Raw genomic sequence first — 15,778 nt, 5'->3', positions numbered from 1 at the left:
AAGGTGTGGTACCATTCACACAATACCCGGCAAAGGAGCTGGAGGAAGGAAGGGCTGTGTTGGCTCCTGGTTTAGGAGACACAGTCCATGATAGGAAAGGTACAGCAGCAGCAGTGTGAGGCAGCTGATCACATTGCTCCTGGTGGGGAAGCAGAGGAATGCTGGCATTTGGCTTTCTTTCTTTCTCTTTTGCAGCTGGAGACCTTGGTCTGTGGGATCTCTCTTCGGTTAAAACTCTCTAGAAACACTATCATGGGCACTCCAGAGGCGTGCCTCCTAAGTGGTTCTAAATTCTGACAGGTTGACAATAAAAATTGACGATGGATAGAAGATTCTTTCCTACATATTTCCGGGCAAGCACAGCTAGGGCAGTACCTTGGTTTTCAAGTCTAGCCTTTGGAAAACAGCGAGACAAAAATAATTAGTAATGCTAAGCCACGCTGTTCTGTCAAGCCACCTATTTTATCCTCCTCAGCTAGAGAAGCTAGGAATGCACCCTTGGAGGTGGAATGGGCAAAACTTACAAAGGGTTCCCCCACTTTAGCTTCTGTGGTCACTGTGATATCTTACCACAGTTATGCTGGTACCTCAGCAGATGATGTCTGCTCCATCCCCAGGGCTGCCCTTCCCTCCTGTGGCTCTCAGTCTTCCAACATTGTTCAGAGGCTGGCTCCTCATTTTGTGACCACGTGGGCTTCACCAGAGAGGAAGTATGCTCTCACGAGAGCAGACAGACACAGACAGCTTCCAGCCCACTTTGTCCGTGTGGCAGCATTTGAAAGCTTGGGAATCTGCTAGGATTTTTTGCCATCCACATGCTGAGCCCAAATGGACTTCTGCATCGTGCCTTGTCAGCCTGCGAGGAAGGAGTAAATGAATCATCAACTGACTCAAAAAAAAAAAAAATAGCTTTGATGGCTTGTGCCAGCACAATTGTCACTGCATCCTAACTCTCCAACAACAGCATCTTGATGACTCCACAGACACATGGCAGCCATGCTTTCTACTTCTTGTCCCCTTCTTCCCTAGCCACACTGCTAAATGGCTGAGTTTCCACATGTGGCTTGTCCCGTTTGTACTTGGTAATTTAATGTCTTTAAAAGACCCTGAAAGATTCACTTATGCAAGGTTCAGAATTGGTAGGCCAGTGTGTGCCATCAAGAGTGGAGCAAGAGGATATTGGTTGAGGGTAGGAAGGCTCAGAGAGGATGCAAGAGGGCCAGGGTGAGGTAGCTGAGTCAGAAACTGCCCATTCAGATGTGTTTCTTTTGTAGCTCTTGAGACTGGTCCACATGGTGGTTTGAATAAAAAAATGGCCCCATAGACTCATAGGGAATGGCACTATTAGGAGGTGTGGCCTTGTCAGAAAAAGATCCTCATTGGGTCAGGCTTTGAGGTCTCGAATGTTCAAGTCAGTCTCTTCCAGCTGACTGAGGATCCAGATGCAGAACTCTCACCTCCTTCTCCGGCACCATGTCTGCGTGTACACAACCGTGCTTCCCACCATGATGAGAATGGACTAAACCTCTGGACTGTAAGCCAGCCCCAATGAAATGTTTTCCTTCGTAAGAGTTGCCGTGGTCATGACGTCTCTCTTCACAGCAATAAAACCCTAAGTAAGACAGTCCACTTCTCAGGATCTATGTTAGAGTTCGTGGTTTGTTTTTAAAGACCACATTTGACTTGCACTCACCTGGTAGTCCTGTTTCCATTGCACTTCATTCTAAGGCCGAACCTTCTGGAAGACTGAGCTCCTTGAAGGAGTCTGTTGATGTAACATGCAGAGACGAATAAAACTCCCAAGGAGCACACTTGTAAGGAATCCCAGTACTTTAGAGGCTGAGGCAAGGGGAGCATGAGTTGAGGCTATCCAAGGCTACATAGGAAACCCCTATCTTTAAATTTAAAAAAAAAAAAAATTTAACTTTTTTTTCTGAAAAAAAAAAAAAAAATTCTAACCAAAAAGCCTTTTATGTCACATGAGAAGACTTGAGGCCTATCTGACCAGGAGCTGGAGTTTTTGAATATTCAGCTTGTCTCTTACATAATGTCCTCTCTTCCCCCATCACACCCGCTTGCTTTGAGTGAATTTATTAAACGGATCCCTTGCGTGAGCAAAGGCACAGCTCTCAAAGCCAAGCAGCAAGCAAATGCCTGCCTCCCCCATCTGCTCGCATTCTGTGCTGGCTGCCAGGGGTGTTTACCTCCAGAAGGTCTGAAGAAGCTGTGAACAAACAGAAGGCAGTTTCTGAGGAACTGCTCGGAGCACATTACATCACACGGAAAAACAACCCAAACCCGAGGAATCGCAACTGTGGGAGAATCCCACTTGTTCCGAGTGTCACTGTGCACACACTTGGCAGCCAAGGTCTATATGATTACTGTAGTTCATCTAAGGCTTCTCGTTCTCTCGGAGGTGCCAGCGTTTGTGAAATCATTCCTCTCCTTGGATAAACATTTTCTTGTCACTACACAACCTAGATTCCATGTCAGGTTTCAAAACACAATATACTTTCAGAGTTTAAAAATTAGCAATGGAACCTGGAGAGATGGCTCAGTGGTTAAAAACACTGAATGCTCTTCCAGAAGACCTGGGTTCTATTCCCAGGACCCACATGGCAGCTCACAACTGTCTGTAATTTCAGGATCCGACTCTCCCACACAGATACACATGCAGGCAAAACACCAATGCACATATATATATATTTTTAAATAGCAAAGGAGACATAAATGTTTAAGTCATTTTAAGACAAAGATGGTGAAAGTATATAACCAGAGTCCAAGGTCAAGGCTCAGGCCTGAAGAAGGGAGGGTGGGTGGGAGTACTTATCCTTGAAGAATGAATGAGGCTAGATATGATATCACACACCGGTAATCCCTGAACTCATGAGGCCAAAGGATCACCGTGAGTTCTAGGACAGCCTGGGCTACATAGCAAGACCATGTCTTTATGATGAGAAAGAAACAGACAGTGCAATAAAGGATGGTGTTTGAAAAGGAAAGATGAGGAAGAAGGGAAGTCATCCTTTGAACACACAGGAGAATAAGGTGGGCAGAACAGACAGATGGAATTCAACATCAGCACTGGCCAGAGCTTCAGCATTAGGAGTTGAGATGGTCCTGGAAAAGAGAGCACCAGCCAGACATGGAAATGTTTGAAGTAAGCAGGAATGTTACGTGTGTGTGTGTGTGTGTGTGTGTGTGTGTGTGTGTGTGTGTGTGTGTTATGTGTATGTGTGTCACTTGTATCACAAGCAGAGGACAATCTGTGAGTCGGCTCTCTCCTTCCCCTATGTGGGCTCTGGGGATGAAGCTCAAGGTCATCAGGTTGGGCAGCAGGTGCCCCTAGCCAGGGAGCCATTTCACAGGCCTGATGACGTCTTCATTTTAAACAATTCTTTCAACTTATGCTTGTGACTTGAGACGAAGGAGCCTGTCAAATGCTACACAAAAGGTGCATAATAAATGCACACCCCTGCCTAACAAACAGCGTTAGCACTTTCCCTCAGGTGTGTCTAAGCAAGTTCAGGGCCTTGGCCACTGTTGTCTCTCCTTCCCTTGTGTACTCTTCCCTTTGCTGGAGCCGCCTCAAACCTCTGCTTGTGGCTGTTTGGCTGGGAACAGCGGGGAGAGGAGCCTGTCCGTGCGATGGTTACTCTCAAACAGCCAACTTGATGACACATCGAGTCACCTAGGCAATGAGGCTCTAAGCATATCTTTGAGGGACTGTCGCCATTAGGTTTGTTAAAGTAGGGCATCTTGCCCACTATGGATGGCACCATTCCCTGGGCTGGGGCGCCGGACTGTGTGGAAAGGGAAAAGTAAGCGGAACAGAAGCATTCATCAGCGTGCGCTTTCTGACTCTGGATGGGGTAGGGACAGCTGCCTCAGGTTTCTGTAGCTCTGACCTCCCACCACGATGAGCTGCACACTTGAACTGTGAGCTAAATAAACCCTGCCTCACTTAAGATGCTCTTGCCAGGGCACCTTATAAATGCAACAAGAAGAAAAACTAAGCTAGTTGGTGTATTACAGTGCTGGGATATGACTTCCCAGCAGCCGAGGGCTTCTCTCTCTCTTCCTCTCCTGCTCTTTCTAGGCTGGGGACCTCAGGTGACTGTCACTACCCGGAAGCCCACTACCTTGTCGCTACAGCCAAACTCATTCCCATTCTAAGACATAAGCTTGACAAAATGGCTGTTGAAGGCAGTGGGGTGGGGGAGAGTATGTCGTTGCAAAAGTCACAGCATGGTATTTAGAAAGTTAGGCTCTCTCTCACCCCAATCCCAGCTTAACACTTTCAAATTTTTTATTTTATTTTCATTTACATGTGTATGTGTGTGTCCATGTATGGGTGTGTGCGTATGTGTGCAGGTGCCCACAGAGGCCAGAAGAAGACTTATACGTCATTCCCGGAGGGACCAGAATTATATGATGTCACACCTAGGAGAGGCTTAGAGTAGGCAGACTGCTAGACACTGAAAGTAGAGCAGACATTGTTGGGGTTGGGACAAAAGGGTTGTGAGGATTAGCGTTTCGTGTCACGAAAGGGGGCTGGAAATAGATGTCTGACGGTTCTCTGCTATGAAGAATCGTGGTGTCATCAAACAGCACATGTGAAGAAAGATTAACATGGCAAACTTACAGTCATGTATACTTTACACGAGTTCATGTTTTGTCTTTAGAAAGGTCTTTACTACTAAAAGACATGGGCCACCCCAGCCCTCCAGCCCAGCATGGGACATGCACACAGCCATGGGAATGAATGCACTATTATAGAAGCACAAAATGAGAACGGATCAAAGAACTCTGCAGCTGGGGGAGGTTGGAGAGAAACTGGAGGCAAGGTCACCAGATGAAAGGCCGTGCTGGTGGTCCTAGAACAGCCTAAATAGGGACATGGCGGAAGACAGGAGAGGGTGCTACGCAGACAGGCAGGAGAAGCCTTGGTAAGCAAGTCTGTCATAGGCAAAGGAGTGAAGCCACAGGCCAGGCCCACACTGGGGCTCCTGCAGGCTCTAAGCAACTGTGTTCCAGGAGCCTTCTTACACACACACACACACGCACACCAAAGCAAGCATGCACACACTCACATGCTCCAATACTTTTTGTTCTCAGAAAACATTTTCCTCTCGTGATGGCTGACAATAACGGGCCTACATTCCAGACTAGTTAGAAGGGAGGATTTTGACGGTGCTCAGCACAGGAAACTGCTACATATTTTTGGTTTACCTTGGTTTGCTGATTACCTTGGTTTGATCATCATGTGTTGATACATGAACTATTTGATCACATTGGGGCCAGGGGGTGTAGCTAGCGGGGGGGGGGGGGTGTAGTTGGGCTTCTGTTGTCGTCTATTATTTGAGGCAGGCTCTCATGTTGCCCAGGCTGGCTTTAAACTCACTTCACTGCATAGTTGAGGATCACCTTGAACTTCTGAGTCTCCTGCATCCATTTCCCGAGTGCTGGGATTACAGGTATGTATATCCACGGCCAGCTTAGGTGGTATTGGGGTATGAACCCAGGGCTTCTTGTGTGCTGGGTAAGCACTCTGCCAACAGGCTTACATCACCAGTCCTCAGTTAGGGCCTGTGTGGTGTGTATGAGGTTCCGGGTTTTCCCTGTAGCAAAGAAAGAAATAGAAAGGTGAGGAGAGAGAGAGGAGAGAGGGAAAGTAGAGAATGGAGAGAGATGGTGAGGGAAGGAAATAATCAACTCCACCCATAAATATATGTACTCACTATGTCAATTGCAAATGATTTTTAAAAAGAGACAAAAATCAAACAGTTGATGTGGGTCCCTAAATAATATTACCCCTATTAAGCCACCAAAGGAGTTGGTCCTGGGCCAGTCCCAGGTACAGTATGGAAGCAAAGGTGTCCAGGTAAGAATCTTGACTCTCTTTTTCCTCCCCAGCTCATTTCCTGGCCTCACTATTGAGAACGCCGTTATTCCAAACATGTGATTTGATGGACAATGCATGCAGCCATCTTCCACTGTTCAGAACAGGGACTCAGTGAAGGCTCAGACCAAGGATTTTAGAGCCTGAGTCACAGTCCCCGCTGCCTGGCTTGCTAATCAGAACAAATCCCTCAACCTTCCTGAGCCACATTCCCAACCATTAAGTGAGTTTATGAGGTCCTGAGTCCATAGGGGTCTGGTGAGATTTAAACATAGGAAAAGAAAATGCATGGTGCCAGCCTGGCACAAGGCTGCTGAGGGCTGGAAGGCCGCTGTCAAAAGGCAGCACTTAGCCATTGCCTGGAGACACTGGAGTACCCCAGAGGCCGGAGAGTAAAGGAATAGATGCCTGCCTTTCCCCACTTCCACCCACGAGAGGCTAGCCACCCCTGAGGACCTTCACACTGCTCATAGGCCCTCCCCTTCCATGCTCGCTGTGCCTCTGCTACTCCATATACACAGCCTTAAAATGGTCCAGCTACACCCAGGAAACAAACCCAGAGACACCGAAAGTCCAGCTCTGCAAACCTCACTTTCCTGAGGTCCCCCCCCCCCCCCATCCCCACACAGCCCCATTCTGGATTTGCCAGTTCCTCAGGCCCTTGCCTCCCTCCTCATTCAGTCTCTTTTGCCTGGAAGGCACTTTTGGGGGACCTTACAGTCATCCTTTGAGGCCCAGCCACAACATCGCACCACCCTCTTCTACAATTGCCTGGAAAAGGGTTCCCTGAGTCTCCTGAGAGTCTCCTGTACCCAAAGCTCTGCAATGAGCGATGTTGGATAATCATTTGCTATCACCTCTCTCCCCAGTTGGGAGATGAGCCCCACTCCCAGGCTCCCACAGGGCCCACTGGCCCACCTCTCCCCTGGTCACTTCTTTCTCCAACCTGTTCCAAACATGATTCTTCCTGATTGGTGAACAGAATTAAAGATTCAACCCAGAGCACAGTTGCCGGGTGGCAGAAAGGATCAAGAATCTGAGGGAGCTGTTTCCAAGACCCAAAATACTGGGAGACTAGATAGATATAGCTAGGTCTCCAGGTGGCTTCCCCTGAAGGAGTGGCGGTGGGGCAATGGGTCCCATGGGCTTGTGGCAGGGTGGAATGTGGTGCCAGGGAATGAACACTGGCCCTATTTGTCACCTATGGTGATGACAGTAGCTTCATCTTTTTTTTCCTTTTTCCCCCAGTCCGCTCCCCCCTAACACACACACCTATGTCCTGATGGTGACCTTATGGAATCCTGGAAGTACCTGCCCCATCTGACCCCAAGAATGTCTGCCAGCTGCTTCCTGGAAATGGAGTTTCTGTAGGCCCTATATTCCCAGTGTCTGAGCTGGGGTTAGGCCCTCACACATGCCACCAGGACAGACTTCATGACTGTCGACCATCCAGAACCTGTGGAAGCAGCTGTGCGCCCTTTCTGGAGGCTTGAGAGATGAGGTAAGGGGCTACGGAGGCCTTTCAGTGAACATCCCTGCCCACAGGGGTCCCCAGTCCTGCCTCTTCTGTACTATTGATCGGGGAGGTAAATGGTGGTCCTAGACCAGGGTGGAACTCTGACCCCACAAAGGGCCCAGCTTCAATCCTGCTTGCTCCTGAAGACCTAGCCACTCCTAAAGCAACCCCAAACTATAGCCAAAGGCCTCATTTCTGGGCACCAAATGGGCTGGACCTTGGTACCCAGACAGCTGTCACCTCTGAATTTATACATTTACACTCACACGCACACATACAGCTGTTGCGAAATATATGCATTAATGCATAGATGGATCATCCATCTTACGCAGGCCTTCGCTAAAGGAAACAGGGCATTAAAAAAAAATACATAAAATTCTCCACTCCTGCCTCTCACGGTTTTGAAGGTCTTGTGACATATGTGAGCCATGTTTTCTAAAGCATTAAAAAAATTGGAAATGGCTTAGGTATCCATCTCAAGAAGAAAAGCCAATAAAATGGAGCAGGCTCATCCCAGAGGAGGTGATACAAATACTCAACTAACTAGGGCTTGTGTGTGCCCTCCCTGGCAGGTCTCAAGTGTGTACTAAGCAGATAAATCAAAACACAGAACGATACATGCAGTGAAATCAACTCCATGCACAAGTATACACACTGGAGACTACGAGGCATGGCCTGCCTCGGGAGTAGGGGCTTGCTGCTAGACCCGATGGCCTGAGTTGAGTCTCCAGAAAACACACGGTGGAAGGAGAGAAGCAGCTTCTGGAAGTTGTCCTCTGACTTCCACACACACACCGTGGCATTCACGTGTAAACACTCGCATGCGCACTCGCACGCACACGCACACACATCCGTGAGCATACACAGAGACAACAAACAAATAGGTAAACGTAATAAAAATTTAAAAGAAATCAATATTCTGCCTGTGTTGCAAATATGTAATATACCGGCATGTAAACGTGTTTTCTGCATGTGTATATGTAAGTCCCTGTGTGTGCAGATACATATTTGTGAAAGCATGTGTGGGTAAGGTTCCATGTGTGTAGAGGCCACTTGACAACCTTTGGGTGCTTTTCCCCAGGCTCTGGTCACCTTGATATATGAGACAGTTTTACTGGCCTAGAACCCAGCATGTTGGTTCTTCTGTCTAACCAATGAGCTCCAGACAGCTGCTTGTCTCTGTGTATCTGGCCTGGAGATGGGAAGAAGCAGGGCTTCTTTATTTATTTATATCAGAGGGCTTCATTATTGCTGTTATTATTACGGCTATTATTGCTTGTATAATTGATCCGGTTCCTTTTCAAGCTCTTGTGTATTACCTACACACAGAGGTTTCGATGAAAAAAACCTGTCATCGGGAAGGCAAGGTCGGGATCCATGAGCAAGAGTACACTGGCAGTCAAGACAATGATAGTGGCAATACTTCAGGGTAGACAAGACTGCAAGCTCAGACCAGGAAGAGCTTTCTGGGCACTGGAAAGGCTTTCAGTAGAGGAAGGTGTGAGAAAAGTGGAGTCTACCTCAGATCAATGTGGCTGCAGGTAGGCAGTGTGAAAATTCTAATTATGAGAGTAAGAGGTTTTTCTCCTTATTCCTCATTCTTGTTGAGCTCTGGGACATGAAAGAAGGTTCTATTATACAAAGTAAGCTTTAGGGGGAGGTGGGTAGGGAAGCGAAGGAAAGGTGCTGAGATGTGCTTCGATCTGACCCTTGAGCCAAATGATCAAGTGATCAGGGACTCTGGAGGAATGGCTGGGAATCCTCGGACTTTTTTCCTCTCGTGGACTGTGAATTCCCAGGTCTGGATGCCTTCCTTCCAAGGATCTTAATTCGTAGAACAGTGCACAGCCCCCTAATAGTTACTTAGTGAACACTTGCCAAAGGGAGTTTTGATGGATGAACAAATAAACGAGTGAATGACATCATACAAAGCTCAAATAGCAAAGACTTAGAGATCTAGCACTGAACTTAGGGTGAGACTCAGTTGGGCGCCCGCCTAGCACTCAGGAGGACTGGGATTTCCTGATGGAGCCATTTCTCTAGCCCAAGAAGGAACCCTCAGCCCTATGCCGAAGCTGAGAATGGAACCTGTGAACATTCCAGCCGCCAAAAGCATGGCGTCTTACAGTTTTGTGTGTCTGTTAAAGGGAGCTCTGACGCGACAGAGGCCAATAATGTCTGTCCGCAGCAGCCACATCATTCACCCTAGCAGCTCAAGTCACGATAAATCTCGTCTCCATTTGGAAGACAATCCTCAACAGAAGAGAATTGCCTGGTAGATTAGGAAGATCCGTCAGGCGTCTGTAACAGGAAAATCCTTTTCTTTTGAGCCTCAGAATCCTGGACAGTCATAATGAATCTGATTTAATGAGCCCCCTGTTCTGCAATATTAATTACAACCCCATTGAAGAAGGCAGCCGACTCAAGACAAAGGAGATAAACACACAGGAAACAGAGCTATCCAGACTTTTTCCCTGAGACACAAACAGCCCAGGAGTCACACACAGGGGTCTCTAGCTAGTGGGTGAATTGGGTGCTCAGAGAAAAAATGCCACACAGTGGGGGCTGCTTCTGTACCCCAGGATTACCTCATAGCACACTGTGGGCCTGCTTCTGTACCCCTCAGAACAGCCCTTCTTCACATCTGTCTGGCAGGCATCACCTGTCCCAACTGGCTGCCACCCTGGGAAAGGAAGAGCAAATGGTGAAGAAACCTCAGACGAAGCAGAGAGACATAGCCTCACTCCTGTTTGGGTCTCCCATTCTTCGTATGGAATATAAGCTAGGAATCATTGCCTGTCGAGCTTAGGACCTCATCACGAAAAGTTATTCGGCGCTAGTGTTCATTGATCACTTACCATTTGCCAGATATTGCCTTAAGAGTGTGGGTTCATTTGATGATCACAGAACACCCTCTAGCAGGGGTGTGTACCCCATGGTCCATGAGTCACAGGTGGTCCAGGAGATACCTCATGGTACACTGTTAGGCAAAATAAACATATTATGCTCCTGTAACCCCTGGCCTTCCAACTGGACACCCCTGGATTTAATATGTGGTCTAGGACTATTCTTCCTCCAGTGTGTCCCAGAGAAGCCCAAAAGTTGGACACTCTGGAAGCAAGCAGAAAGATGGCCAGTTTGTCTGAACTACTAACTTAGATGGAGCCAGATCCTAGCCCAACCTGGTTCTTGAACGAGGACACTTGACCAGTAGGCTGTAAGTCACCATTCTGTCTACAGAATACCAGATCATTCAGTTAGTGTTGACTGATCCCCCAGCGGCTCCTGGGGCAAATGAGACAGTCCCTGTTCAGACAAATGAAGCAGTTCCCACCGAAACTAAGAAAGGCTTCCTTGCCCTGCAGGGTGGGTGTTCTGGTTTGGATCTGAAGTGTCTGTCCTGTCCCAAAGCTTCGTGTGTTAAATGACCTCTCCGGTCATTGAGAGGTGTCTGCCCTCATCAGTGGTTTAGCCCACTGACAGACTGATGGCAATATTGGGAGAGAATAGGAACTTTCAAGGGGGAGGGGGTCTGATTAGAGCAAGCAAGTCTCTGGGAAGTGTGTCTTTGGGGACCATGGCTTTTCGTTTGCTTGTTTCATGGGTATGAGTGTTTGGTCTGCATGTACACCATGTTTGTGCCTAGCATCCATGAAGGTCAGAAAGGCACATCGGAGCCTTTGGAACTGGAATTACAGGACGTTGTGAGGCAGCATGTGGTTTTGGGAACTAAACCTGGGTCCTCTTAAACCAAGTGCCCTTAATGTTGACCCTTCTCTCCAGCCCCCTGGAGGCTGTATCTTGTATCAGGTCTCTCTCCTACCACTTATGTCCTCTCTCTCTTTCTCTTTGCCTCCTCCTCCCCATTCCTTCCTTCCGGCCACCATGAAGCGAGCACCTTCATCTGCTGTGTGCTTCAGCCACTGTGATATTTTATCTCTCCTTGGATCCAGCTAGCTTTGGACTATAAGCCCTAAAACCATGAGCTAAAATAAAAACTTTTTCTTGTAAGTTATCTTATTTGTGTGACGTGTCACAGCTACAAAAAAAAAAAAAATGAAGTTTAACAGAGGTCTGAAATAGAAGGAGGTGGGAACGGGGAGAGGGAGAGGCTCCAGTAGAACCCCTTGGGGTTCAGGATGGTTGCACATAGTTGCAGGTGATGAGGTGATGCTCCAGGAATCTTCCAGAGAGGCAAGAGATGGTACTCAGAATAAGAAGAAAGTTGTGTGTCCAGCACACATTCTCTGTGCTGGTGTTTCTTTGTTTGTTTTCGAGACATGGTTTCTCTGTGTACCCCTGGCTGTCCTGCAACTCACTCTGCAGACGAGGCTGGCCTCTAACTCACAGATCTGCCTGCCTCTACCTCTGGAGTGCTGGGATTAAAGGCGTCTGCCACCGTCACCCCCCAGCACATATTCCTTAAAGCTGTCTGTGTCTTCTGTTTCTATGATTCACTCGGGGCAGACTCAGAGACCTCTGTTAGCTGGACAAAGAACCGACTCCCAGATAGTAATTGAATGCCCATCCAAAGAAACCACAACTGTTCTTTTAGCTTCCGTAGTCTGCAATCCTACCCGCCTCTCCAGGAGAGCCCAGTTCTGTGGAATCCTCCACAGGGTGGAAGTTCTGACACAGGGGGTTTGGGATAGGGGAAGAATGCTCATTTCCCACAAGTCCCAGCTGCTGCCAGTCCCACACTCTGAGAACTGCAGCTCTGTGACATCAGACAAGAGTGCTTTTCCAGAGACGCCTGCCCAGCCCTCCAGCCCATCTGCCTTCTCTTGCCCACTATAGGTGTAAGTTAATGTACACAACCTGGGATCGCCCTAGTTACCTTAAGAGAGAAACCAGACGGGTGAGAGAGTGGGCACACTGAGAGATGGGAAGGACCAGAGGCAGAAAATGTCCAACAACGGGGCCAGTAATGAGTCTTAGCCAAGAGCTTTATCAGGGCCTCTCTCTCTCTCTCTCTCTCTCTCTCTCTCTCTCTCTCTCCCATATATAGCAGATACTCAGTCCTTCTGGCTTTCAAGAAAAGGCAGAAGCCCTGTTTTCATCTATAAGAAACCCCAGTTGTTTCCAAGTTAGCTCAGGATAAGGTTGATGATGGTGGTGATTTCAGATGGTGAGTTTTGACGGTGTTAGGGATCAAATCCAGAGCCTCCATGTGCTTGCTAATCACTGCAGCAGCCCAACACTCCCTTAGGCCCCTGCTTAAATTTTTTTTTAAAGACAGCAAGGTGGGTTGTGTAATCTTTAAAGCCTCTGGAAGCCTCATCCTAATTGTTGGGGGTTAACGAGAAAAGCTTTGAAGATATGTTTTGTTCTATCACCAGGAAGGGCATTAGAAACACATCCACAAGAATCAGCCATCTTCCAGAAACTTTTGAACCCATTTTAACCAGGAAAAAAAAACTGATATACACATGCGGATTGAGGAACATCTCAGGGGTCCCAATTATCACTCCTCAAGAAAGTCATAGATGACAAGGAAAGACTGAGGGACTGTCACAGACCAAAGAAACCTGGGGAGGGCAGGCAGCTGATGAAACATAACACTCTGGCTCAGACCCTGGAGGAGAAAGACTGCACTGAAGAGGGACCAGGAACATAACACCATTGGTAAAGTGCCTGTCTGGCATGCAGGAGGCCCTGGGTTCAACCCCAGCATCATATTATGGCATCGAATTAGGTGTGGTGCTGCATGCCTGTAATCCTGGGAGGTGGAGACAGATGGATCAGAAGTTCAAAGCCATCCTCAACTACCTAGCAAGTTTGAGGCAAGCCTGGGTTACCTAAGACTGATTCTCAGAAAGAAAAAAAAAGTTGCTAAAAAATGGATAAGATTTAGGCAAAGGTTAGGGTTTAGTTAATAGTAACATATCAACTTTTGTTTCTTAGCTTTTATGAAAATGTGGGAAAGGTGAGAGTGGATACAGGGACTTCTTATCTTAGCTTTGCAACTTCTCTATTAGTGCAAAATTAGTCCCAAATATGAGTCTTATTCACAAAGAATCAAGTTGGTAAAAATATGTTTTGTTTATTTAAAAATAAAGTCTATGAGCAAAGCAGCGCACAGGCCATCAGTTGGCAGCCTCAGGTCTCAACAAGAAGCAGCACGCACAGGTTTCCTAGATTCCTAACTTGAGGTGTGTTTTGAGACTCTGTGACTAGAGAACGCTGGGGCTGCAAGAGTTTGTCACTTGTCCAAGGTGTCATAAGCAGGCAAGATCAATCTCTGATCCCCATCCTGTTCCCTTATCACTCTATCCCAGCATCCCACTTCCTTCTGCCTTTGTTTACCTCAGGGACAAAACACCAAGCTCCCGACCCTGGCAGGTGAGCAATCTGAGGCCAGACTCTGTAGATGACTAATTGTAGCTGAGGATTTCTCATGCAAAAGGAATTTCATACATAGGACGCTTTTACTGTTGCATGGACTAAATGGTTTTCAGTCTTTTTGTGCCTCCCTCGGTGTCCTGAGAAGCAGCTGCCAATGATAAAGCTGTGTGTCTCCGGACCTTTGAGGTCTCTCATATAATATGAGGGTTGGGTGCCAGTCTTCTTGCAAAAGGTATGCCCATGACCCGGAGTTACTACCATTACCAGGAAGGCTGCTTAGCAATGCACAAGCTCAGGCTTTAGCTCAGACCTGCTCCATCAGAATCTGCATTTTAATATCTAGGGACAGGGGCATTGCATGTCATGGAAGTTTAGGAACCATGGGGCTAGTTCTCAGGTTTCAGTATGCGTCAGAATCACCCGGGCTTCTGTAGGATGCACCATCCGTAGGCCAGTCCACAGGTCGCCCAGAGCAGAACTCCCTGGAAACAGGAACAGGATTCAGCAGCTTTAATGAACTCCGCAGTGCCTCACTTTGAAAACCTCTAAACTCCTGGAACGCTCTCAACATTCCCTCCCACACTGAGGATTTTTGTCCCAGGGCATAGATGCTTGCTAGAATTCTGATAAATCCACTTTCAGGAAGCAAAAGAGGAGGGATGTGTGATTGATGGTTTCTGTCCATTTCAGGTGTGAGTGCTCCTGCCACAGTTCATGCCAATCAGCAAGCATGATGTCAGATGTCGTGTTGGAACTAAAATCGACACACAGTAGGGGTGAGTAAGCCTGTCAACCATGCGTATTCTCTGTGTCCTAAATCTCAGTGTTCCAACTCAACCTTAGCTCTCTCTCTTTCTCTCTCTCTCTCTCGCTCGCTTATGTGCATTGGTGTTTTGCCTGCATGTATGTCTATGTGAGGGTGTCAGATCCCCTGGAACTGGAGTTACAAACAGTTGTGAGCTGTCATGTGGATGCTGGGAATTGAACCTGGGTCCTCTAGAAAAGTAGCCAATGCTCTTAACCACTGAGCCATCTCTCCAGCCCCTGGACCTTGGCTCTTCTAGCCTGCCAGTCATACACTCAGATCTCTATTGAAGGCTGTGGAGAAAAGCAAAGATCTTAAGAGATTAGGCACTGAGAGAGTAATCAGGCATGTGGACTTTAACTAGCTTTCAAACCCACATCTGATTTTGGAAACTGTATATGTTTGGTCAAACTTCCTACCATCTTTAAGCAATTTACCTTATATGTACTATATATATACATATATATGCTATACATATTTGTATATATGTATATGCTATACATATTTGTATATATTATATACTATACATACATATATAGTACTTGGCCAATACTAAAAGCAGTAAATACACATATAAATATATCATAGCATATATGAAATATGTATATTGCATATATGTATACCATAGATATCCCTTGTCAAGGAACTGGGGGTCTTAGCCTGTGTTAGGAGATATTGACATATTTTAACTTTAGAGTCGGGGGGAAGGTACATGGGGATTGAAGTCATTATTTGCTTTGCTTATTCCACTGGCGGTCGGCTCTTGTGATGTTGAGTATTGAATATGGTGCTGTTTATGCTAAGCAAGCACTCTACCAGTAAGCAACAGCCTTAATTTGTATTTGTTTTTGTGTTATATCTATATGGCATAATATCTTTGTAATATTTATTTCACACTAAAAGTGGATAACACAAACCCACATGAAACTGATTAATAAAATGTGTCATTTCATGGTTTTCCCAGTTGACCCCATGATACAACCTTGAAAAAGGAGATTGGTCATAGGGCCCTAGAAACTTGGCCAAGAAGGTAGGTCTCTTTGTTAGGATGTCAGCTGGATACTTAATTTCGCTCAGACGTCTAGTTCTCAGATAGTAGGTCTCAGCCCTGAAAAAATGTGAAGATAAACCATTTAGCCAAAGAAGACCTGAGGACCCAACTCAGAAATTAGCACGGGAACTACCATCATCAGGGACAGAACGGAACTAT

The sequence above is a fragment of the Psammomys obesus genome, unplaced genomic scaffold (genome assembly GCF_907164565.1).
Source record: "Psammomys obesus unplaced genomic scaffold, mPsaObe1.curated_primary_1811, whole genome shotgun sequence".
Classification (NCBI taxonomy): domain Eukaryota; kingdom Metazoa; phylum Chordata; class Mammalia; order Rodentia; family Muridae; genus Psammomys; species Psammomys obesus.
The sequence above is the reverse complement of the archived record's forward strand: the minus strand, read 5'-3'. Positions refer to the sequence as shown.